The 25,735-nt window shown below is 48.1% G+C and overlaps 1 long non-coding RNA gene across 1 annotated transcript; it reads left to right on the forward strand.

Annotated features, from left to right (window-relative positions):
• The first annotated feature begins 20,900 nt into the window (after nucleotides 1-20,900).
• On the forward strand, nucleotides 20,901-21,931 carry LOC111559180. The gene is made up of 3 exons (XR_002740160.2): nucleotides 20,901-21,054; nucleotides 21,422-21,467; nucleotides 21,546-21,931. It is a non-coding gene; the product is annotated as an uncharacterized LOC111559180 (long non-coding RNA).
• The last annotated feature ends 3,804 nt before the right edge of the window (nucleotides 21,932-25,735 follow it).

A 25,735-nucleotide genomic window follows, 5' to 3' on the forward strand; every position in this document is an offset into this window, starting at 1 on the left:
GTCACCTGGGGTGCATTTTCTCAAGCTCTCCAGGCTAGGCCTGTACATACTACAGGATCACTGCTCCAGAGTCTCCAAGAGTTTGTGCTAGAAGGAGAAGGTCCAGGCAGAGAAAGGCAGCTGGGCTGCATAGCTCGTGTCCCTAACATTTCGCTTCCCCTTGGGGATTCTCGTAACATTGCTACCAGTGATTCCTGTGGCTACCCGACACCCCTCTGCTCTCCCCTCCCCCACTGACTTTGGCCCAAATGTGGCCTGAAATGTCCTTTCTAACTCTCTCAGCCACAGCTTCAACATGTGGACACTTAAAAAAAAATTTTTTTTAATGTTTATTTATTTTTGACAGAGAGAGACAGAGCACGAGAGGGGGAGGGGCAGAGAGAGAGGGAGACACAGAATCCAAAGCGGGCTCCGGGTTCTGAGCTGTCAGCACAGAGCCCAACGCCGGGCTCAAACTCACAAACGTGAGATCATGACCCGAGCCGAAGTCAGATGCTTAACCGACGGAGCCGCCCAGGCGCCCCAACATGTTGACACTTCTAAGACGCTGAAATGCTGAGACAACAAAGAGACGTAAAAAATGAACATATCGAGAATAGCCCAAGTTACGAAATGTTGATATCTGGCAGATCCATAACCAGCTCAGTGCCTGGGCTTCGAAACCAGGTCCCTTTTCCACATCTTTGGAACATTTATCCATTCAAGTACCATATATGAGCACCTACTAAGAGCTATGCACAGTTCACAGATGTAAATGGGACTGTAGGTACCATCTGTGAGGCGTACAGGACTGTAAAATGCTATGGAAATCCATAGGAGGACTGCCCAACCAGCCCCTGGCAGAGAGGGAAATCATCCTGGAGGAAGGGGGGGGGGTCTGCGTGGAAACCTGTAGGATGAATCGTAGTGAGGAAGGGAGAGAGCTCTGGGCGGAACACACAGCATGTGCAGAGGCTCGGAGGAGAGAGCGCTTGGTATATTTGAGGACGTCCTGCTACAGCTCGAGGGGTACCAAGGAACCTGAGTAGCACTGAAAAGGCTGGAGAGAGAAGCAGTGTCCTGGATCATGAACAACTTTGTCAGCCTTGTGGAGAAGTTACTCTTTCTTATCAGGGCAACGGGGAGTCACCGGGCATTCTCAGGGAAGAGACCTACTACACAGATTGCATTTTACGTGATCACTCTGACCGCAATAGGAAAGGACAAGACTTGAGGCAGGGGCACCATTTGGAAGGTTGTTGCAATCACCCAGGTGAGAGGATGATTTTCTAAACTAAGGTCGTGTTGGTGATGACAGAATGAGAAAAGGGGGACTGATTCAAAAGCTACGTGGCCCGTGGAAAATGCAGGACTTGGTGGTTTAGTCAACCACCAACGTGGCATTGGGTGACGGAGAAGTGAGCGTTGGGAATGGCATCCGGTTTCTGGTGAACTGGGTAAATGGCATCGTTATTCACTGACACAGAACACAAGAGGAGGGTCCGATTTGGTGGGTCAAAGTGAGTCTAGATTTGTATGCGAGGAACTCGCGAGGCTTATGGGTCTCCAGGTGGAAATGGCCAATGTGGCATCAGAGCTCAGGAGAGAGATCAGGGTTTGGGAAAGAGGTGTGCAAGCCAAAAGCTTATAGAAGGTGATAGAAGTGTCTAGGGTGGTCGAGATCTTTGGGGGATTGTGCACAATAAGAAAGTACAAGGTCTTGCAGGCAGATCCTGGGAGATAACATGTCAGAAATGATCATTTTATGTGGATGCGAAGATCTGTCAAAGTTTCAGTTACCTTGCTTGGGTTTCTTGCTTTCAAATGCCCTCTTGACGCTAATAGATCATTCTAACTCCTGTGCTTAACCATGGCTTCCACCCCATCTCTTGTGGTTCCCATTCTGAGTGCCATCTCTCTTCTCCAGGTGCCTGGCAGATTATGGGGGAGGGCACACGTGAGACTCCACTCTCTCCTTGGAGAGAACAGCTGAGTCCTCACACACCTAACACTGGGACGATATGCTGTCTGTGCGATGCCATGACTCCCGTAGAATTCAACTCCTACCATTACAGAGTGCGTGTTTGGCGACACCTTTGGGCTCCTTTGTACATTGAATCGATTTGTCCGGGTGCTGTATTTTTTGTAGCTTACTTTAGCAAGTACGGGGCACGTAGAAGTCGTGGACTCCGTCTCGTTTTTAATAGAGGTGACAGAGGAAAGCCTGCAAATACGTATGTGTATTTATTATGGTGAAAGCCAAACTGTATAAAATATTGTCATTTATGTTCCAACGTTTGCCTCACCTACGTCTCTGGTCTGTTGTCAAGGTTTTAAAAACCTGTGCTTTGTGTCTATGCCTGCAAACAGTGTCAGAACCTGGCCAGTCACGTTTAAATACAAATCTCTGCATTCCACCCCCCACTCCCCATGCGGACTGCTCCTCGTGGCAACAGTGCGAAGTACAAAGATCACATGTGATGCCAAGCTGCCACATTGTTCTTGATTGTGATACTTGGCTTCTCGAAAGTACCAGATGGTCCCGTGTATTCAGCAAGAGAGACAGAGGATGAATTCAACAAGTAATATACACCCGGTAGGAACAAAGGAAACTACCCCTTTCTCATAACTGTTTAAAGTGATCGATCTAACATGCTTCATGGGTGCCTGGGTGGCTCAGTCGGTTAAGCGTCCGACTTCGGCTCAGGTCACGATCTTACGGCTTGTGAGTTCAAGCCCCGCGTCGGGCTCTGTGCTGACAGCTCGGAGCCTGGAGCCTGCTTCAGATTCTGTGTCTCCCTCTCTCTCTCTGCCTCTCCCCCACTTGTGCTGTCTCTCTCTCTCTCTCTCTCTCAAAAATAAATAAAATGTAAAAACAAATTAAAAAATATAGTGATCTAATATGCTTCATACTACTGAATGGGAGGTCCTCATATCTACCTCCTGATCGCCAAAATCCCATCCTTCCTACACTTGGAGAAAGTCTGAGAGATCTAGGGACTGATCAAGGAAAAAGATGTGGCCAGGAGGTGGCAGTAGCGTGTACAAGGTTTGTGGCAACTCTCTGCTTTGCTTCCGGCCAAGGCCAGAGTCAGAAGGGGAGGAGGAGGCGGGAGTGAGTGAGGGCTCCCAGAGGGGACTTGCCTATCTAGGGATCTTAGAGCCCAGCAGCATGACGGGCAGTTGATGGGTCACTGAATTCTGAAGGGCAGCAGCAGCTTGAGGTTATAGAACCAACCGTAAGGCTCCATCTTTTCAATGGCTGGCAGATGTGGGGTGAAGTTTCCTGGGGTATGCAAAGTAGGCGGGGTCTAAATGGCTAACAGTTTGATTCTGGGATTACCTTTTAAATCACTGCGTGTGAGAGAATTGGTTTGGCACCAGCAGCAGGCTTTTGAGCTAAGGGGTGTCCGTCTGTGTGGAAGAAATGAACGCCCGAGGGGCCAATACAAAGAGGGTTCGTTCATGCACTTAGGCTCATGTCTAGAAAAACCAATCTGGTGGTTGGTTATGTGGCAACACAAACTGGCTGGTGATGAGGATAAAGAGAAGAGACTCCCCATGACTTCTGAGTGCAATTCAGTGTTGGCCAAAATACCCTGGAGTCAAGCCATAAAACACAATGGGCATCCTTCTATGGGCATGTGTTGGTAGGACAGATTTCGAAAATAGGAACAGTTGGTTAGCGGACATATATATTTATAACTTTAATAGATATGATTGGGGCGCCTGGGTGGCTCAATTGGTTAAGCATCTGACTCTTGATTTCTGCTCAGGTCATGATCTCAAGGTTTGGGAGTTCGAGCCCCACATCGGAGCCCGGTTGGGATTTCCATTGGGAAAACCTGCAGAACCGTCATGCAGAGATCGTGCCATGCCTGTCCATGATCGGAGTCTCTCTCTAGGAGAAACAGCTGAGAGCTCCAACTGGGAAAATCCTTTCAGCCCCACAGCCAGTGAGCAAAACAGTTCCAGAGAGAAACTACACCAATGTATGCAGTGTGGGAGATGTTTTGTTAAAAAGAAGCTACTTAATAAGCACATGCAATTCACTCGGGAGAGCCCCCTCCTGAGTGCCTTGAGTGTGCGAAAAGATTCCTTCGTAAATCAGACCTCCTTAGGCACCATCGACTTCACACAGGGGAGATGCCCTGTGAATACTCTGTGTGTAACAAGCGATTCACTCAGGGGTCACGCTTAATAATGCACCAGAGAGCCTCTCGTCAACAAGCAATGAACCGATCCTTTGAGTGTAAGAAAAGGCTTTGTGATAGATCAAGTTGTATGAGACGCCGGAAAATCCACCGAGGAGGAGAGCCCCATAAATGTCCCAGCTGTGGGAAAAGTTTTAGTCGACAGAGGGTTCTTACTTTGCACCAGAATACACACGCTGAAGAGAGCCCCAAGCCAACTGTGGCATAGGTGTGAGAAGCATTCCTTTCAGCTCTAGGGCCAGTGTCCCAGTAAACAGGGATGCGCCCAATCGCCGTGTATCCATGCAACATTTTAGTCATGGGGAAATGTATCTGCTTTTCCCGCTTTATTCCCACCAACCAGTTGTTGGACCAGCACGCGGATACCCCCCTACCAGGGGCAAAGAGCACTTCCCTCGGCTCCCACGTAGATCACGTATCAGAATCGTGTGCGCCTGTGCAGCCGTTGCTGTCGACACATCTTCTGAGCCTTTGACACAGTCCATTTTTGAAATGTGGAACGAGGACAAGGGGAAGCATCCAACTCATAAAGGACTCTGCAAGGCAGGTAACACTGCCCACCATGCAAGTGCCGGGAAGAGTGGAAGGAATACATTAGCACGGAGGTCCTACCCAGGGTGAACTTTCAATACAGATTGCATTTTCATTCTCTGTTCTTTGAAATGTGAACTCATTGAAGGCATCAAACTTTGCTTGAAGCCTGGCTTTGCTAACACCACAAATTGCATGCAAGGTCATTATTTATGATTTTGCAATGGTTATGCCAATTTTCACATCATTTCCTCTTTGCTCCAAGAGTTGAACAAGGTTGATATTTTCCTGCCAGGTTTTGATTATAATGCATATTCATTAATAAGTGATATTTGTTCTATTTCTGCTTTGACGTGCATTTAGATTTTCTCGAGGACTCTCTACCAAGACCATAGAGAATAAGGGTCCTGCTTGTAGGGCATACCCTAGGAGTGGGTCCTGTGGTCTACACCTATTCACCTTGTCTAAACACTGGCAAAATGTTCTACAGGGACCTTCTCCCCCTCCTTGGCTTATGGTTTCACTTGCTCACTAGTGTACCTTTATTATACCTTGATGAAGAGAAGTTTCCAGGGGTGCCTGTGTGGCTCAGTCAGTTGAGGAACTGGCTCTTGATTTGGCTCAGGTCACCCCACATCAGGCTCTGTGCTGTTGCTGAGTGTGGAGCCTCCTTAGATTCTCTCTCTCCCTCTCCCCCTGTCTCCTGCTTGTGAGCATGCTCTCTCTCTCAAACAACTAGCTACTTGTGTATTTATTCTTGCTGGTCCTAACTGAAAATGTACGTGAGAAGTTCTCTCTCTCTTGAATAATTTTTTTAAGCAGTTTCTGCACCCAGTATGGGGCTTGAACTCAAAACCCTGAGCTCAAGAGCTGCGTGCTCTGCCGACTGAGCCGGTCGGGTGTCCGGAGAAGTTATCGCTAAATATCATCAATTTTTCTCCCAATTGTCTTCCCTATGGGTCCTACCTCCTCCTTGAGAACACTGAACACACCATCCCTCTGATAATGTCTATTTTCTGAGGCCCAAAGGCCCTCCATGTAGACCATACACTTCTCGCTGCCACTTAAAGTCTCTGTGGGAGAGTAAGGGTGCCAGGTGAGCCAGCCCTATATTCGCCTTGAGTCCTGAAGGCTGACAGCCCAGAAGATAGAAGTTCCTTCCTAAGTGTATCCCTGGCTTTCTGAGACCATGGCTGCCTCAACTCACACACTCTGTCATATAAAGCCAGCCCAAGGCTTTGCACTTAAGCCTATGCTCTTGGCCAACCTCTCCCATCAGCCGAGTCAGGGGTGGTGGGCAGTGAAGCCAGGCATGGAAGCCATTTGTGAACTCTGACAAAGATTCATTACTGGGTTCTCATTTCTTGTTTAAGGAGGCATTCTGAGGCCATCACTGGCTGTTCAGATTCTGGACAGTTTCTCTGCAGGAAGTCTGCTCGGAGTTCCTGGGCAAGTTAGGCAACTTTCTCCGACAGCAGAGAGTATCTGGCTCCCCAGCTTTCCATAAGCATGCAGGCAGATGACAAGGGCAAATTGCTTAGCACAGAGCCCAGCAGCAGCAGGCAACAGTCTTTGTGGGTATTCAAAATTGGGAGCTTTAGAATTTTCAGATGTCACTGGTACAGTTTGAGTTTCATTCTTGGTCTCATTGGCCCGGAGCTCGGAGGGGTGGGTGTAAAGTTGGCCGTGCTTCCGGACTTCGTGTTTAGCTGTGGAAGGTAACAGCATAGGATGCCTCAGAGGAAAACGTGTTCTTGGAATCTTCCCTCTAGCCCCTGTTGGATGCCGGAACCCCTTGGGAGCTCAACTATTGGCTACTTCCCACTGGATGGTGCGCACTCATTAGAATTATTGTGAGGATTCAACTCAAAGGTGGGTCTCTGATCGACACTGACCTCTCTACTGTGTGAAATATGCCTTTAAAAAGAAGGATGGTGGGGCGCCTGGGTGGCTCAGTCGGTTAAGCGTCTGACTTCGGCTCAGGTCACGATCTCGCGGTCCGTGAGTTCGAGCCCCGCGTCGGGCTCTGTGCTGACGGCTCAGAGCCTGGAGCCTGCTTCCAATTCTGTGTCTCCCTCTCGCTCTGCCCCTACCCCAACTCATGCTCTGTCTCTCTCTGTCTCAAAAATAAATAAACATAAAGAAATTTTTTTTAAAAAGTCATACTCTACTAAAGCCCTATAGGGGCTTCTTTGTAATTAATCACACACCAATGTCATTAGCTCATTGGGGACTTCCTCTAATCAAACACCTGGTGACAACGCCCTGAATGAAAGTTGATTATGAAAAGAAAAGCAAATGAGAAGTTTGAAGCTAGGGGCACCGTCTGAGGGGGAGAATCACGAGTGTAGGAATCTGCACTGGCATCTTCCTGGGCTTCTGGAAGGCAAGGGGGTCAAGGAGTTTACCCAGTTTCCTGCTGGTAAAAAACAGCTGACCTGGCACTCACTTCTCCCAGCTGCCAAGTTGCCCAAAGGTCACGATTTCTCTTCCTGCTGTCGCCGCTTCATTGTCGGAGGGAGCCGATTTCACCGGTTACCATGTGCCAGGCACAGTGTCAGGCTGGACTCTGTGTATTTGCTGACAGGCGGGGACCGAGGTACCTGGGATAGTATCAGGAACCAACACATGTCTGATGCTTGGGGAAGGCAAGGCCTGGCACATGAAAAGCCTCACTGCATTCAAGAAATCCCCCAGTCCGAAGAGTCACTGGTGTCACCGAAAGCAAAGAAAATACTCTTGTCATTTTTTGTGTTTATTTGCACGAAAAAGAAACACACAGACTGCCTTATCTACCCACCTCTCTGTCTTTGTGGAAAATAGATGTCAGAAGCACACCCCCATCATCTGACGGAGTTTTCTTTCAGTTCTCGCCCTGTAGGAGCTACCTTAATGCAATTTAGGGCCGGGATAGGAAACACCTCAGAAAACCTTGTCGTGTTCTAATGTATCCTCATCAGTAAAATGCACACCTTCACAGGTGTCCATTGAGCAGCCACCAAGTGCCAGATTTTCGAGTGGTTCCCGCCTGCTGCCAGCCTACAAATATGTCACTCATCCATGTGGCTTCCAAAGATCTGCCTGTCTCACTCCCCAATCAGAACGATTCTCTACTATTAGAAATATTGAAAGGATGCCTTTCAAGGTGACTGCATCACAAAACTTTCTATCACGAAGGAACCTTTTATGTCCCTGAGAAGGTGAAATATCAAACCATACCTGTAAGACACATTATCCGTGCCCCGCTGGCTCGATTTGGGGGCCGGGCAGCCAGTTTGGGGGCAGTTAGACGAGGCGTGCGAGGTGGCCCTGGGAGACTCAGCTGCCGGCCAGGGGGAGCTCAGGGTGGCTGGTGTGACAGGCTCTGACTGCAGCTGTGACGGCCTGTTCGGATGCCCTCTCGAACCAGCCTGGCTGCTGGAATTCCCACTAGTAAAGTGAAATGCTTAAAGTTCTCCAGTACAGACTATGGCTACATTGACCTTCAGTTTAAGAAAAGCCCTTTGAAGATCCCACAGAGGGCCCTTGAGCTTGTTACATGGCTCCTGGCCCCTTTCTCATTATCGTAGGCTCCCCCTGCAGGCAGGCAAGGAGGGGTGTGAAGAGGCCGGACCCATCCTGATCCTTGCTGGTCTGACCTTTGGCATCCCGGTGTTCCGCGGGGGTGGGGGGGGTGGGGGGGTGGCATTTTACCACTGGGGAGTCACTTACATCCAAATGCCCCTGGGGTACTCCTGACATTCCAGACTTTGAAGATTAGCGCCCACCTTAGCTCTAGCAGAAGAGTCACAGTTGGGCAGGCAGTTCCTTAAGACACTGAGCAGAGCCAGGGATGATGCAATTCTGGATACTGCAGATAGTTAACAAGCAACAAGTTCACTGTGAAGGTGTCAACTGACCGCAAGTTTACAATTAGCTGGTTACACTCTTTTAAGCTCTATTTTTCACCTCCTGGCCCTGGCAAAGGCTCCTGAGTGGTTCGGCCATTTAAATACATATCCTAGAATGGGGCTCCTGAGTGGCTCAGTGTGTTAAGAGGCGACTTCAGCTCAGGCCATGATTTCACGGTTCATGGAGGTTCATGGGTTCGAGACCCGCGTCGGGCTCTGTGCTGACAGCTCAGAGCCTGGAGCCTGTTTCCAATTCTGTGTCTCCCCCTCTCTGCTTCCTCCCCCACTCATGCTCTGTCTCTCTCTCAAAAATAAGTAAAACATTAAAAAAAAATTTAAATATATATCCTGGAAGAGCAGCCCTATTACCGGTACAGGAAATTTGGAGGTTATTCTGGAGACCACCAATTATAGGTTTGAGCCTTTCTTTTAAATAGTGCTTATTGTCCGTTTGTTGTAGTGGCAAATGGAAGAATGTACTGTGTCACATTTCTTATTACTAAGGAATGTATTTTGAAACTATCTAGGAATCTTATCCCTGGCCCCCGCCTCTGTGTTCTGGTGGAAGGCTCTGGCAAAATCAAGTATCAGCGTAGGTGCATCTGAAATATGTTTTACGTGCTTTCTTTTTGCTGGTAACTGGGAATTGTTAAAACTCCAGAGCCAGTTTTCCAAACGTAAACACTTTCTGTTCACCAGCCCTTGTCCAGCTCTAACCTGGTTAACCAACACATTGGCCGGCATATAATTTGGGTCATTCTGTCCTTTGTCGATCAAGATGTTCTGTGTATCATGCCTTTAATGACTAGACTCCTGAGAGTCTTCTAAGGGGAAAATGTAGGTAAGTGATTATTACTTAAAGACTAGAAACCTGTCCTTAGCACCTTGTATTAGGATGCCACCCCACTGAAGGTGGCAAGCTATGGCCTGGACTCCTAGAAGACTAGACTACCACGGCTTGATTCTATGTCCTAGCTTGCAAAGAGTGATATATTCCAAAGTAACTAAATGGTCAAAATCTAAACCAACCAACCAACAAACAAAAATTCCCACATCTTTAGGCTGAAGGTTTCACGAGAAGTGCAGAAAGTTTAAACCGTGATGAGCAAATAATGCTGACTAACAGGTCTCCTTGGAAACATTACCATTTTCAACAACCCTTATAATTATTTAGGAGGAGAGCATTGATGGATGCGAAAATCACTGAGTGAAAAATTGTAAGGAAATCAGGCATTTACACACGCTTAGATTCTTTATTATAAAGAGGAAATTCTCCATTAATTACAATGGAGAGATCTTGAGACGATTTAATGTTTAACTTTGGCCTGATAATGAAGAAAAATCAGACAAATCAAAATTTAGAGGCAGTCTACTTAGAATGAACTTTTCAAAAACATCACACTATCTTACAAGAAAAAAAGATACTGGAGAACAGTGGATATTTTCTATATCAAATTAGACTATGGAGATATGACAAGTAAATGTCTTGTCTAGTCTTTGATTAGAAATAAGGTACAAAGAATGATATGGGGATAATTGGGAATTTTTGATTGTGGACAGATAGTAGAATTATAACTATAAAGAATATGTCTGTGTAAGAGAGAGACAGAGACAGAGAAACAGAGACAGAAGATCAAATATACATTTGACCCTTGAACAACATGGTGTTTGGGGCACCAACCACCCCTCCCCCAGGCATAGTCAAAAATTCGAGTAAAACTATTGACTCCCCAGTAGTGAAATTATTGGATCATATGGGATTTCTATTTTTAATTTTTTGAGGAAACTCCATAGTGTTTTGAAGAGTGGCTGTGCCAATTTATGTGTACAAGGGTTCCCTTTTCTCGTCATCCTCGGCAACGCTTGTTGTTCCTTGTCCTTTGGATTTTAGCCATTCTGAGAGGTGTAAGGTCGTATCTCGTTGTGGTTTTGACTTGTATTTCCCCGATGATTAATGATGTGGAGCATCTTTTCTTTTTTTTTTAATTTTTTTTTTCAACGTTTATTTTTGGGACAGAGAGAGACAGAGCATGAACGGGGGAGGGGCAGAGAGAGAGGGAGACACAGAATCGGAAGCAGGCTCCAGGCTCCGAGCCGTCAGCCCAGAGCCCGACGCGGGGCTCGAACTCCCGGACCGCGAGATCGTGACCTGGCTGAAGTCGGACGCTTAACCGACTGCGCCACCCAGGCGCCCCGTGGAGCATCTTTTCATGTGATCCTGCAAAGTGAAATAAGTCAGTCTGAGAAGTAAATACCATACGATTTCACTCATACGTGGAACCTAAAACAGCAAAAGAAGTGAAAAACAAACAAACAGGAGAATTAGACCTAGAAATACAGAGAAGAAACTGGTGGCTGCCAGAGGTGTGGGGGGGAGGTGAGGGGATGGGCAAAATGGATGACGGGGAGTGGGAGAAACAGGCTTCCAATTATGGAATGACTAGGTCACGGGAATAAAAGGCATGGCATAAGGAATACAGTCAATAATATGATAATAGCACTGCATGGTGACAGATGGTAGCCACTCTTGTGGTGAGCACAGCATAACATATGAACTTGTCAAATCACTATGTTGTGCACCTGAAAGTAATGTAACATTGTGTGTCAACTACACTCAAAAAACAAAAAAAAAAACTTTTCACACCCCCAGACTCAACTAATAGCCTACTGTCGACCAGAAGCCTTACTGATAGCATAAACAATCAATGAACACGTATTTTATTTTATTTTATCTATTTATTTCTTTTTAGAGAGACAGAGAGCAAGTGAGAGCAGGGGAGAGGCAGAGGGAGAGGGAGAATCCCAAGCAGGCTCCAGGCTCAGCACGGAGCCTGACATGGGAGTCCATCTCAAGACCCTGAGATCATGACCTGAGCCAAAATCAAGAGTCAGTCACTTACCTGACTGAGCTACCCAGGTGCCCCAACACATATTTTATATGTTTTATGTATTATATACTGTATTCTTACAATAAAGCAAGCTAGAGAAAAGAAAACGTTATTAAGAAAGTCATAAGGAAGAGAGAGTACATTTACACACTACTGCACTGTATTTATTTACTTTTTTTATTTATTTTTTTATTTTTTTATTTTCAACATTTATTTATTTTTGGGACAGAGCATGAACGGGGGAGGGGCAGAGAGAGAGGGAGACACAGAATCGGAAACAGGCTCCAGGCTCTGAGCCGTCAGCCCAGAGCCCGACGCGGGGCTCGAACTCACGGACCGCGAGATCGTGACCTGGCTGAAGTCGGACGCTTAACCGACTGCGCCACCCAGGCGCCCCTTTAATGTTTATTTTATTTTGAGAGAGAGAGAGCACAAGTAGAGGAAGAGGCAGAGAAGGGGGAGAGAGAGAATCCCAAGCAGGCTCCGTGCTGCCAGCACAGAGCCCGACGCGGGGCTCGATCCCACGAACCATGAGATCATGACCTGAGGGACAGAACCCTGCTTCAGGCTCTGCACTGGCAATGAAGGGCCTGCTTGGGATTCTCTCACTCGCTTTCTGCCCCTCCCCCACTGGCGTCCACACACTCTCAGAATAAATAAACATTTAGAGGTTAGAGTGGGAGAGAGCCAAATCATAAGAGACTCTTAAAAACTGAGAACAAACTGAAGGTTGATGGGGGGGTGGGAAGGAGGGAAGGGGAGGTGATGGGCATTGAAGAGGGCATCTTTTGGGATGAGCACTGGGTGTTGTATGGAAACCAATTTGACAATAAATTTTATATATTAAAAAAATAAAATAAAGTATATTTCTTACTGTGTATAGCACTTTATTTTTTTTTTAAATTTTTTTCAACGTTTTTATTTATTTTTGGGACAGAGAGAGACAGAGCATGAACGGGGGAGGGGCAGAGAGAGAGGGAGACACAGAATCGGAAACAGGCTCCAGGCTCTGAGCCATCAGCCCAGAGCCCGACGCGGGGCTCGAACTCCCGGACCGCGAGATCGTGACCTGGCTGAAGTCGGACGCTTAACCGACTGTGCCACCCAGGCGCCCCTGTGTATAGCACTTTAAAGAAAAAGGAAATAAATACTGAAGAGTGCCTACTATCATAAAAAATATATAAATAAATAAACATTTAAACAAAATGGAAATACGCATGAAACTGTTTTAGGAGTCAACTGTTTTGATGCTAAAAAATACCATTTCTTGTCGGACAGGAAAATTAGTTATGGTGATCCTATGAATTCTTCCCAAAATAAATCTATGAATTCAGTGCAAGCACAGTCATGAACCTTAACAGGATTTCGCCATGAAATAAAACGAGCTGATTGTTCAATTAAATGGGAGAGAACCTATGTGGGAGTAGCCGTGATGGTGAGCTTGCCACACAAGATATGAAAATCTACACTGCAGACTTAGCGATTAAAACAGGAACAATCTGTCAATGGAGCAGATTCGAGATGCTAGACACAGACCTGTGTACATGACAGAATGGAAAAAGTGATAAGGCTGGCATTTCAAAACGCATGATTCTACAAAGCAACATCCTCTGACTACCCTGGAAACAGGTGCATGTGGTGTGGGGGGTGGGGGGAAGAGGCCCCCGGGTCCACTGGCTCCACTGGGTTTCATCATCTCTTTCAGGCTTCTTCACTTGCGCTCCTTCCGAAGCCATCTGTAGTGTTAGCCAGTCGTGGACAAGGACACTCGGAAGTCAGTCCCAGCATACCCATACTGAGCATCAAGAGGAAGGCAGATGAATACTCAACATCCAACCAGGCCTCCAAAAATGTGCTGAGCTTTTTCCTGGGTAGGCAACTAGGGAGCCACGGAAATGATCTGGATCTGTCAAAGTGGCTGTGGATGCTGACATGAGCCACACCAGGGTGGAGGTGGCCCTTGACCAAAAAAATCACATAACTTACCTGCTTATGCCTACCCACAATTTTGGAAAAGGCAAAAAGAATGCTTTAGAATAACAAACTCCTGCCTCGTTTCAGCTGTTAAAATAAAAGCTGCATTTTCACTCCTACGGTTTGATACGTTTTTTTTTGTGCCCGAGCAGCTTTCTTGGGTTAGTTACACTGGACAATGGAATGGAACGGAACCAGTGCTAACGTCATGTGCAGGAGCTCTCACGTACTGGGGGATGGTGAGCTCACACTGCGAGGCATGTCTCTCGCAACTCTAACCTGGAACAAAAGCAAGGGAACAGTGATGTAGAAGCAGGTCCCTCCAGGAACTGAGACTCCTCTCCCTAGCGTTTGCAAAGACACCCAGTGTGTTCCCCTGGAAAACCCAGTTGCTACCCTGGTGAAAGACACTGGTTTAAGAACAGGCCTTGGGCTGGTTGGGAAATTTAGGATACGCACTTTTTAAAATTCTGATGCTCATGAGAATATCCTGTAGACACTACAGCCTTGTGTCTTTGTTGGTTCTATTTCATATAAAAAAATCAGAGCACGAGGCATTTTAATATGGGAACACCATACTGAAACAGCACTCCAACCGGTCTTAAGGGTTAACGTGCGTGAAGCTTATGCACTCCTTCCTTACTGACCTAAGTCCCTTGGTCTGTAGTGGAACTAACCTACTTGCCTTGAGATTTGCAGACCAGTGGCCTCGACGAGTGAAGGGCCAGACTTTCTCAGAAGATAAGGCCTGACTGCATTCGAAAACAGCCATTGCAAACGCAAATCTGTTCAAGGACGTGTCAACACACGACTGACCACCCGGGCACCTGCTTCTCCTGTGCACAGCCCCCCCCTCCCTTTTCCCAAGCCTTCCCCTTTAAAACCCTCAGGCTGCCCCTGGATGGGAAGATGGTCATTGAGACGTATGCCCACCATCCTCCCAGGTTGCTGGCCTCCTGGATAAAGCAACCTTTCCTTACCCACCATCACTTGTCTCCCGAGTATTGATTTTTCACTGGCGAGCAGCTGAACTGGAGTTGGGAGCCTGTTCCCTGTCCAGTACCAATACCCTCAAAGCCTCCTGAAGGGAATGGCCCTTCTCACTGTCCCCGAAGTCTGGACCGGCCAGACCCTTACCTGGCCGGGTGGGGAAAACCTGGTAGGCAGTGGCGGCTGGAAGCCGAGAATGTACTGGACCGAAGGCCCCAGCCCATCTTGGCAGTACGGGGCCCTGGATCCCCTGCAAGAGCCTACAGGGCTCGACAGTCCCTCAGGGAGAGCGCCCTGGGTACATGGCCAGCTCAGGGGACCAGCCAGGGACCAGCGAGAGAAGGTGCAGGAGCAGCGCAGGTGCGGGAGCAGTGAGGCCCGGGCAAGACTGTCCCAGGCAGTGAGGACAGCTGCCTGACCCCAGCCCCACGGCTGGTAGGGGAAGGCCCCCACCTCCCCCCACCTGCCCGCAGGTCGGGGCGCCTGCTCCTCCCCTCCCCTCCCCTCCGACCTCGGGTTACGCAAGACAACTCAAGCCCTCTGCATCCCACCACCTCCGCCCGAGCCTGTGCCCTCCCCGAGTGCCATCTGACTCGGCCTCTAGTGTTCCTGGAGGGCGGCTTCTGGCATCCTACCTCTCACGACTCACAGCAAATGGAGTTGCTATGGGCCGCGAACCTTGGGACGCAGGGGGCCACGTTCCAACGGGGAGGAAACTCACGGATAGCACCTTGAGCGACAGCACGAGCGGCGCAGAGGGACGTCGCAATGTCCCCTCTGGTGCCGGGCACCGCGGGTGCACGTGTGTGCACGCAGGTCTCCACCCGGTGCAGCAGGTGGCACTGTCGCTCCTGGGACTCGGGACCCCGTGCAGCGGCTGGCGCCGCCTACCCTGCATCTCCCAGGGGTGCCTGAGCCAAGCAGCAGCCCAGCTGAGGCTCCACAGAGGCCCAGCCCTGGGCAGTGACACTGCGGTAGCAAATGTGACAGGTCTGCCACTGAGGGGCCTGCTGTGAGGGGGGAGGGGGGAAGAATGGGGGGCTTGGAGGTCACAGAGGCCTCCCCATGAGCCCCCATGGTGTGCAGATCGGACTGGAGGGACATCCCTCCACCACAATGTTACTGGAGGGATGCATCTCCGCGTCATTTGTGTCTCCAGAAGTCAGAAGCACAAGTAAGACATCCAAAGGGGCGGCGGCGGGCAGAGAGAGACCGAGACGGAGGAGAGGGAGCCAGAAAGGGGGAAGGAAAGAGCGATTGGCCCCAGAAGTCGATCCTGGGCCCCCTGCACAGGACCAGCCAAGTCCACACCCATCCCCCTTAGGAGCCTCCCGCCTTCTGGTTTGTCCAGGGGCTCAGACCCTCTTCTAGAAGAGTCCTTCCTGGGGAGCTTGACAGCATCCCCTGTCCAGTGCCTGGAGAAGCAGCGCCAAATGGCCAGGGAAGACCCTCCATCGTTCCCAAAGGCTCTGGAAGAGGGGACACAATGCCCACCCCTCCTCTGTCTTCCGGGGTGGGGACAGGAACAGGAAGTGAAAATGTAACCAGCAAGGGGTGGGCCACCTCTCTTTCCCTCTACTCAATTGGCTGCCCTCCTCCCCTCCCCCCCCCCATTAGAGCAGCCGGAAGGAGAGAGGAGGCAGGGCTCCCTGATGTGTGCAAAGGGGCCTGTGCTCTCAAGGACACCAGAGACCCTTCAACAGAATGGTGCATGGACACGATGCTTGTGCATTACGAATACGCTTATAATCGGAAGGAATCTTGCGAAAGAAAACATACATCTGTCCAGGAACAAAAGTTCTATTAGCATCAAATACAGACTCTGACACTATGACTTCTCTCTGGAAGCAAAATTGCCATAAAAAGTACTTTGTTCCTTGGGACACGCAGTTCTCATTGACACAGGTCAATGTGAGGCCATCAGTCAAACAAACAAACGTTGGCAACATACTTTTGCCTGTTCAATCTCCTACACATAGCACACTTAGAGAAACCTTTCAAAAAGTGTCCCTCTTCCCTGAAATAATTCAATTGTGGTTCATGAAATCACATTTACTGTTGTAACATTTTAGAACTGTGGAAGGCTCAGAACGGACTTCCTCTAACCCCTTCATGTTACACGCAAGGAAGCTGAGACCTGAGCAGGGCGTAGTGACTTGGGGCTGTCCCTGGTCTGTGGCTCAAACGTCCTGATGGAAGCACTCAGTCATGTTGCCTAGAGCTGTATACTGTGTTCCTCCATGAGGTTTCAGCAGGTATTTTTAGTTTCCCCAACTTGCCTCCCAGTGGCTTTTTGTAGAATAGGGAGTAGAAACTCATTGTGATAGCTGTGAGCCAAAAGTTAAAATATTGGGAATGAAATTCCATTTGCAATAATAGTAGGAATACAATCAGACACAAACCACATATAGAGGAAGGATGCAGAGCTCTGACAAGAACTGCAGATATTATACAACGTGCAGATGTCATTAAATGCAAGAAGGGGGCGCCTGGCTGGCGCAGTTGGAGGAGCATGCAAGCCTTGATCTCGGGGCTGGGAGTTCAAGCCCCACGTCGGGTGTAGAGATTACTTAAATAAATAAACTTTGAAAAAAAAACAAGAGAAGGAGACATTAAGGCAGGCAGGCGGGCAGGCAGGGAGCCCTCTAGATTCTAGCGCCAACAAAAGCGAGCAAAATCGGGGGCGCCTGGGTGTCTCAGTCCGTTAAGTGTCCGACTTTGGCTCAGGTCATGCTCTCAGGGTTTGTGAGTTTGAGCCCCCTTTGGATCCTGTCTCCCTCTCCCTGCCCCTCCCCCACTCGTGCATGCAAGTACTCTGTCTCTTAAAAATAAAAATAAAAACATAAAGGGGAGTAAAATCAGAAGTGGGGATCACATAAGAACTACACGTTTAACTGCCAGTGACCCTCCCTGTGTTCATGCTTCACACTTCCCGCCCCCCCCCCCCGCCCCACAATCTGTTATTAAGCAGTGTCGGGCTGAGTTAAGGTTGCTGTAATTGAAATCAAGTAGTAAGCAGAAGTTTAAATAAATGAGATGGGGGGTTGATGCTATCAGAAAAAAGTAAGAAAGAAAGAAAGAAGAAAGGGAACAAAGTAACACACAAAAAAATACAAAAGGCAGAGAAAGTATTCTAGGGAAAAGAATCACTACCAGGTAGTGTAAGAGAAAGTTACGCATACTCTTTTTTTAATAGCACTAAGAAATTTTAAATAATGGAAAAAATGAAAATAAAGGAGAAATGATAAGATAAAGAAGGAAATAAACAGATAACAATGAGCTGGCAAAGTTCATGTAAAAATAGGAAGAAATAGGGGCTCAGTCCGTTTGAGTGTCTGACTCTTGATTTTGGCTCAGGGCATGATCCCAGGGTCATGGGTCAAACCGTGCCTCTGGACCCTTTGCTGAGCATGGAGCCTGCTTGGGATTCTCTCTCTCTCTCTCTCTCTCTCTCTCTCTCTCCCTCTCTCTCTTTCTCTGCCCCTTTCCCCCTCCTGCAATGCTCTCTCTCTAAAATAAAAAATAAATAAATAAATACAATAAAAAATACTTCTTAAAAAAACAGTAAGAAATAAAGCCATTGCTGAAATGAAGCCACATTAGAAACATCAGGAATCAGAATGAACTGGTACAAGCAAATAGAATAGAAAAGAAAAAACACCTGAGAAATAACAGCCGCTTTAGAAACGGCCATAAACGTGGAAGAAAAGCACAATGCGTTAACCTCTGGGTGTTTGTTTTCCTCGCAACAATTGGGAACCGGGGAACTCAGGGTTACAAGGGGGAAAGAGCAGGCTGCTGTTTAAATTCTCTTCTGCGACTTGTAGCGTCAGAAGGTTCATCAGTTTGCCACAAACTCGGTGGAGGAAATAACAGAAACGTATGGAGTCACAGTTCCGGAGACGAGAAGTCAGAGGTCATGAGTGGGCAGTGTTGTTCCTTCTGAGGGCCGGGAGGGAGAATATGTTCCAGGCCCTTGCCTAGCTTGCTGGCAAGATTTGGCATTTCTTACAGTATTAGTCAGGGGTCTCTGAAGAGACAGACCGAATAGGATGGGCAGACAGACAGGTAGGTAGGTAGGTTGATAGAGTCAGATTTATGAGAAAGAATTAGGTCGTGGGGAGCCTTAATAAACAGTATTTATGGGATGCTTGGCTGGCTCAGTCGGTAGAGCGTGCAGCTCTTGATCTCAGGGTCGTGAGTTTGAGCCCCACATTGGGCATGGAGCCTAATTAGAAAAAGCATAAATTAAAACAGGAAACCAAAAAGCAACAGAAACAGAATTGGCTTGTGTTCTTATGGAGGCTGAGAAGTCCCAAGATCTCCAGTCCGCAGTGAGCCCTCGACAATGTAGGTGTAGGTTGTAGTCTGAAAGGCAGCAGGCTTGACACACCAGAGAAGCCAATGTTTATGCCTCCGCTCCCTCCCAGCTCGGGCCTGGCCCGGGCTAAAGGCCTAAGTAGGAAAGGGGGACCAGGTGTGGCACGTTCGTCCCACTGCGACTCAGCCAGAATATGCCTCCCTCCCCGTTTCCAACCATTAGACCCCCACATGGAGAACTGTCCTCATTCCCTCCAGTCACCCCCTTTCGAAACTTATTTGGATTCTGACTTCTTCCCACTGTCCCCCGCAAACTCTGAGACCTCCGAGCGGCCTCCCGCAAGACCCGTCTCCTCAGTAAGTTGGAGGTGTGAGGCCTTTTCGCTCGTAAACTCGGCAGCCTTTCCAGCTTCTCCAAAGGGGGCCCCTCTCGATTCCAAATCCCCCAGACGCTGCCGTGTTAGTTAGGAAACACCGTCGTCTAAGGGTGACTAGCAGGACTTGACACGTTGGTGGCCTTTGGCTGGCACAGAGTCGGAAGCACGGAGAGCACGAGAACACGCAACACACGAACCCAGGAGAAGTGAAATCAATGTTTCAACTTGAATGGTTTCCTCAGGGGAAGGATTCGTGGACCCACACCATTTCCTGGGATTTTTCATGATCCCCAAGGATCTTGGGTGGGTCAGTCCCATGGCTTTTTGGCAAAGGCCACGTCCACCCTGGTGACCGTTGTGTGAGTGTCCACAGCCACCGGGTCAGAGCCTCATCCTGTTTGCGCCTCCCCAGCTGCCGCCCCAGGAAAAAGCTATCAGCACGTTTTAACAGGCCCAGGCGGGTTTCAGGTATTCACCTGCCTTCTTGATGCTCTGCGAGGGCGCGCTGGGACCGACTTCTCCGTGTCCTTTCTCCATGACTGCTTGACACCAGAGCCGGCTTCGGGAAGAAGCACGACTGAAAAAGCCTGTAAAAATTGACGGGATCTAGAATTACCTCTAGGAGAGATAACAAGTGGCCCCAGAAGCTCCTCCGCACTTTAAGAATACACGCAACATGTGTACGCAAGGGCGCGGGGGCGCACACACACACACACACACACACACACCAACTTAGTCATAAGATACTGCTTAAAGGTGACACCTGATGTGAAACGCCAGCTTTATCACTTACTTGATCCCCACATATATATGAAAATATTTCTAGACTCTCTAGTTTGTTCCACTGACGTGTTTGTCAATTCCTGTTTCATTGCTAATCCTGTAGAGTAAGTTTTAATGTCCAGTAGGGAAAACTCCCCCGTTTGGATAATCCCTCGCATTTTCTCTTCAAGGTCATTTTATACCCCAGGTACTGGTTCCAAGTGTACACTCAAATTCCTGTTGTGGTTTATGATTGCGATCACACTGAAATCACACATTTAGAGGGGAATTCAGAGCAGAATCGACAACATTTCAAAGATTAGCCTTCCTTCCCCCCCCCCCCAAATAAATAAAAATGTTATTTCAGTGTCCAAACAGGAAGCTCATGAAAAGGTTCATGGACATTTTCCCTAGGTTTTTTTTTTTTTAAGTTAATTATATTTGGAGGTATTTTACAATGCTCATGACGTGTTTGAATAAGACATTTTCTTTGTATTGTATTTCCTAATAGAAGTGTCTACAAAACTTATTTTCTTATGTGTTTAACTGATGTCAGCCAACCTTTCCTGATCTACTTCCTGGGTGTTTACTTTGGTTCTCCTAAGAAGGAAATCCATTAAGACAAAGGCAGGTTTGCCACTGTCTTGTGTTAGTCGGACACTAACAATAGTTCTCATCCCTTTCTGAGGTCTTTTAGAGACTGAACTCCGTATCTTAATGTCTTGACGTGGTTCTACTCGGTTTGGGACGATAGCTTGGAGGCTGGGCCCTCCCTGCCTCTCAGGCAAAGGAGGTCTGACCTGGTTCTCATAGTCCTCAACTAATCCAGGTGTCACTGAATGTGGGTAACAACTGACACCCCCCCCCACTGGCCCCGGAACCACTGGCCCACTTGCAGTTTTCAGTCGTGAACCAGTAGTAACCAAGGTGATCGTGTCAAGCGCTCGGAACTTGCGTGTGGTCAAAAGGTTCTGAGAGCCATTGTGAGTCACTGTGACACCTCTGGGCTTAGCCAGTCAGGCCCTGGGGCTCAGGGCAGGAAGGATAAGACAAGGAGGAGAAGAATCCTCTCTCTCACTCCTTGACCTCTCTTCCAGACGTTCCTGAAGCGAGCTCGGTGGTCTGAGAGGTAAGACATCCATATCCACCAATAACATGTAATATTTCTTTGTGATGTTACCACGCCCACCCACCTGATGACCCCCAACCCTACCGGATAAAACAGGCACTGCGTCGGGTTCAGAAATACAGCACAAAACTTTTGGGGGGGGGGCAGTCTGGGGGTCGTGGTAGGGATCAGGGGTGTGTGGGGGTCAAGGTCAGGTATTAGGGGTGAGTGCGGTCTCCAAAGGCAGTTTGTCATCACACTCACAGCCCTCGTCCTTTGCTCCTCCGGGCCTTGCACAGATCTGTCAGCACCTAGTTCCCAGCCTTAGATCCTTTCCTTCTTGAAATGCCTGGAGTGGATTCTCTTTAACTGTTCTTGCCTGTTGCAGGGAACAAGGCAGATAAAGCGATCTCTGAGGACTACCCTGGAAACAGGTGCATGTGGTGGGGGGGTGGGGGGGGGAAGAGCCCCCCGGGTCCCCTGGGTCGATTGACTTGCATCATCTTTTCCAGGAGTGGTGCTCCTTCGTGAAGCCGTCTGTGGCGTCAGCGAGTCATGGAGAAAGAAAAGCCTGAAGTGAAACCCAGCACACCCGCACCCAGCGACGAGGAGAAGACAACTAGACCCTCAAGACGCCCCAGGCCTTCCCAAAATATCCTGTGCTTTTTACTGAATAGGCAGCTGGGGAGGCACAGAAGTGACGTGGACCTGTCCATGTGGGTGTGGATGCTGGACTGAGCCACGCCCCGCTGCAGGTGGCCCCTTCCAAACAACCATGGGTCTTGCCTGCTCACCCCCACCCCCACCCCCACCTCTTGAAAATGGGAAAGAAAAATTGATTTAAAATAACAAACACCTCTCTCGTGTCAGCTCTTGAAATAAAAGCTGCGTTTTCCTCCTTGTGGTTCGATGTGTTCTTATTGCCCGAACAGCATTCTTAGGTCAGTTACGCTGGACAGGGGACCGTACTCATGGTCACACGGAGTGCAGGAGGTCTCCCACACCGGGGGATGGCGAGGTCACACTGCAGGGCAGGTCTCTTCCACCTTTAACCCGGGACAAAAGGGAACCGCGATGTGGCAGCGGGTCCCTCCAGGAAGGGAGACTCCTCTCCCTAGGCGGTTTTGAGACACCCTCTGGGTTCCCCTGGAAAACCCAGGTACTAGCCTAGGGACACACATTGTTTCAGAACAGGCCACCAGCAGGGCGGGAAGTTGAGGACACTCCTTTGGGGTTTCTTATTCTGATGCTCAGATTGTCATTTAGACACGACAGCCTTGCGTCATTGTGGGTTCTATTTCATATTTCAAAAGTCAGAGCACAGGGCATTTTAATATGGGAATGTCACACCCTCCGGGCCCCCTGAAGGGAATGACTCTTCTCACTGTCCCCAAAGTCTGGACCGGCCAGGCCCTTATCCGGTCGGGTGGGGAAAACCTGGCAGTCGGTGGTGGTGGTGGCTGGAAGCCGAGAATGTACTGGACCGAAGGCCCCAGCCCATCTCGGCAGTTCTGGGATGCGGGATCCCCTGGAAGAGATGCTGGGGAGAGGGTGCAGGGCGCGACAGTCCCCTGGGGAAGTCGGCATGGGAGTGAGGACTTTGGCATCGAGAAGCAAGCTAAGCGGGGAGGGTGCACTGGCGACATGGCCGGCCCCGGGGACCAGCCAGGAGACAGGGAGAGAGAGGGCGGAGCCGCGAGAGCAGTGCAGCTGCAGGCAGGACTGTCCTGGGCAGTGGGGACAGCTGCCTGACCCCAGCCCCGCTTTTGGTCGAGGATGGTCCCCCGCCACCCTCCACCTGCCCGCACATCAGGGCTCCTGCTCCCCACCCCACCCCCAACCTTGGGTTATGCAGGACAACTCTAGCCCTCTGCATCCTGTCACCTCCTCCCTGGGCCTGTCCCCTTGCCATGTGAGTTCTGACTCAGAGGGGCGATTTCGCGCACCCTCTCCCACGCAGCTCACAGAAAAAGGAGGCAAGACGATCCATAAGTCTTGGGACCTAGAGGCCCGTGACAACGGGGAGGAATCTCACAGATAGCACCTTGAGAGACAGCACGAGCAGCGCAGAGGGACCTAACAGGTAGCAGGGGGTACCTCCCAAATCTTCATGTGGGTTCTTGGTCAACTCCACGGTCTAAGGCATCTCATTGTGGTTTTGAATCGCATTTTCCTGATGACTAATCACGTTGAACATCTTTTCATCTGGGTGTTGGCCATTGAGACTCTTTGGAGAAATGTCCATTCAAGTCCTTTGATCATTTACAAATATTGGATTGTTTGTCTTTTTGTTACAATGTAAGAATTCTTTATAGTCTGGACAATACACCTTGTCGTATGATTTGAAGAATTTTTCTTTTATTCTGTGAGTTGTCATTTCCTTCTTATAATAGTGTCCATTGATGAAAAATTTAGAAATATTTGATAAAGCACAATTTACCTGGCTTTTCCTCTTGTTCGTCGTGCTTTTGGAATCATATCTAAGCAACCACGGCCAAATCCAAAGGTCATGAAAATTCATCTCTACATTTTTTCTAAGAGTTTTATAGTTTTACGACTTACATTTAGGTCTTTGATCCATTCTGAGATATAATGAACTCTTACAACTAAACAACAAAAAGTCAAACCCCCAATTTACAAATTGGCAAAGGACTTGCATGGAAATGTCTCCAAAAAGATATACACACGGCCAACAAGCACATGAAAAGATGCTCAACATCGTTAGTTACTAGGGAAATGTAAATAAAAAGCAGACTAAGGTACCACTTCACACTCACTAGGGTAGCCAAAAAAACCCCCAAACAACACGGAAATTAACATGCACTGGAGAGAAATGGAGAAACCGGAATCCTCACGCATTACAGGAATGTAAAATTGTGCAGACACTTTGCAAACTAGCCCCACAGTTTTTCAAACATGTAAACATAACATTACCAATGACCCAGTAATTCGACCTCTAGCATATACCCAAGGAGAAATGAAAGCATATGGCTACACAAACACTTGCAGACAAATGTGAATTTTACCTTTATTCATACCAGCCAAAAAAGAAACAACCCATACGTCCAACAAATGATTACTGGATAAACAAATTATAGATCCATATATGGAATATTATTTGGCCATACCAAGGAATGATGTGATGATACTGCTACAACATGGACAAACGTTGAAAACATTGTGCTAAGTGACAGAAGCCAGAAACAAAGTGCCACAGGGGCGCCTGGGTGGCGCAGTCGGTTGAGCGTCCGACTTCAGCCAGGTCACGATCTCGCGGTCCGTGAGTTCGAGCCCCGCGTCGGGCTCTGGGCTGACAGCTCGGAGCCTGGAGCCTGTTTCCGATTCTGTGTCTCCCTCTCTCTCTGCCCCTCCCCCGTTCATGCTCTGTCTCTCTCTGTCCCAAAAATAAATAAAAAATGTTGAAACCAAGTGCCACATTTTTTATATGGTTCCGTTCATATAAAAGTCCAGAAGAGGGACATCTATAAAATATTCTTGCCTTGTTTCTGATCATAGGGGTATTTAATCTTTCACCATTAAGTATATTAGCTGTGGGCTTTCAGATACTCTTTACCAGGTTGAGGAATAAATTGAGGATATTAATGTTTACTGGAAGATTTATGAGGTTTCTTTTTGGTGTAGTATGAGTATTTTTCATCCGCAACCATTTTGCGACACTGTTGAATTTACCTACGTTGTAACACACATCCTCTGCACACGTCCTTTGTATCACTGTCAGGCAAGGGGTAACCTTAAGCATTTTCTCTCGTGGAGGAAATGTATATAATCCACTCTTAGTAAGAAATAATATTATCAGAAAGAAATGAGATCTCATTTCAAGAATGGAAAGGAATTTTTATTAAAATTGCTTGCAAGTTAGATTGAAAGCTAAATAAATGTTTCAGGGCACCTGGGTGGCTCAGTCAGTTGAGCATCCAACTCGATTTCAGCTGGAGTCATGATCCCAAGGTGGTGGGATAGAGCCCCATGTCAGGCTCCCTGCTGAGGGGCTCTCTTTCAAATAGTAAGATAGGATAGGATAGGATAGGGTAAGATAAGATGTTAAATTAAACATGTCTTAAAATATATGCATTTTTTTTCCTTCAACTGTTCTTGCTATTTTTTTTTTTTTAAGTAGGTGTCAAGCCCAGCGTGGGGCCTGAACTCAGGGCCCTGAGATCCAGACCTGAGCTGAGATCAAGAAGAATAAGTTAGTTACTGGACTGGGCCACCCACGCATCTTGCTATTCTTGAGTCCTGACATTCAGAGTTAGGAATTCTTCTGATGTTAAGAAACGTGCTGGTAGGTTTTCCGGTAATACATATCAAGAATTAGTTACCTCAACTCTTATGAAACGTTTAGATAGATTGTAACTCTTAAACCAGCAGTGGCCATTTTGGGCATTCTAAAATTGTGTGTGTTGATGTAGTGATTCGGCAGCAATCTTTCTAACCTCTTCTTAAAAGGCTGCTGAGTCTAAAACCTCAAATTTCTGATTATGACGTTCAGATCCATACATTCCTTTACTGCTCCAGTAAAAATTTTTAGATAAAGTGACTTCCTGAAAAAAAATCATACAATTCAGGGATTTTTGTTGGTATATGACAATATAACCTCCCTCCCCCAGGTCTGGTACTAGGGCTTTATTTCCATCAGTGTAGAAATGTGGTACTGATGCTCTACCCAGCAGCCTTCGGCCCC

The sequence above is a fragment of the Felis catus genome, chromosome X, assembly GCF_018350175.1.
Source record: "Felis catus isolate Fca126 chromosome X, F.catus_Fca126_mat1.0, whole genome shotgun sequence".
Lineage (NCBI taxonomy): Eukaryota > Metazoa > Chordata > Mammalia > Carnivora > Felidae > Felis > Felis catus.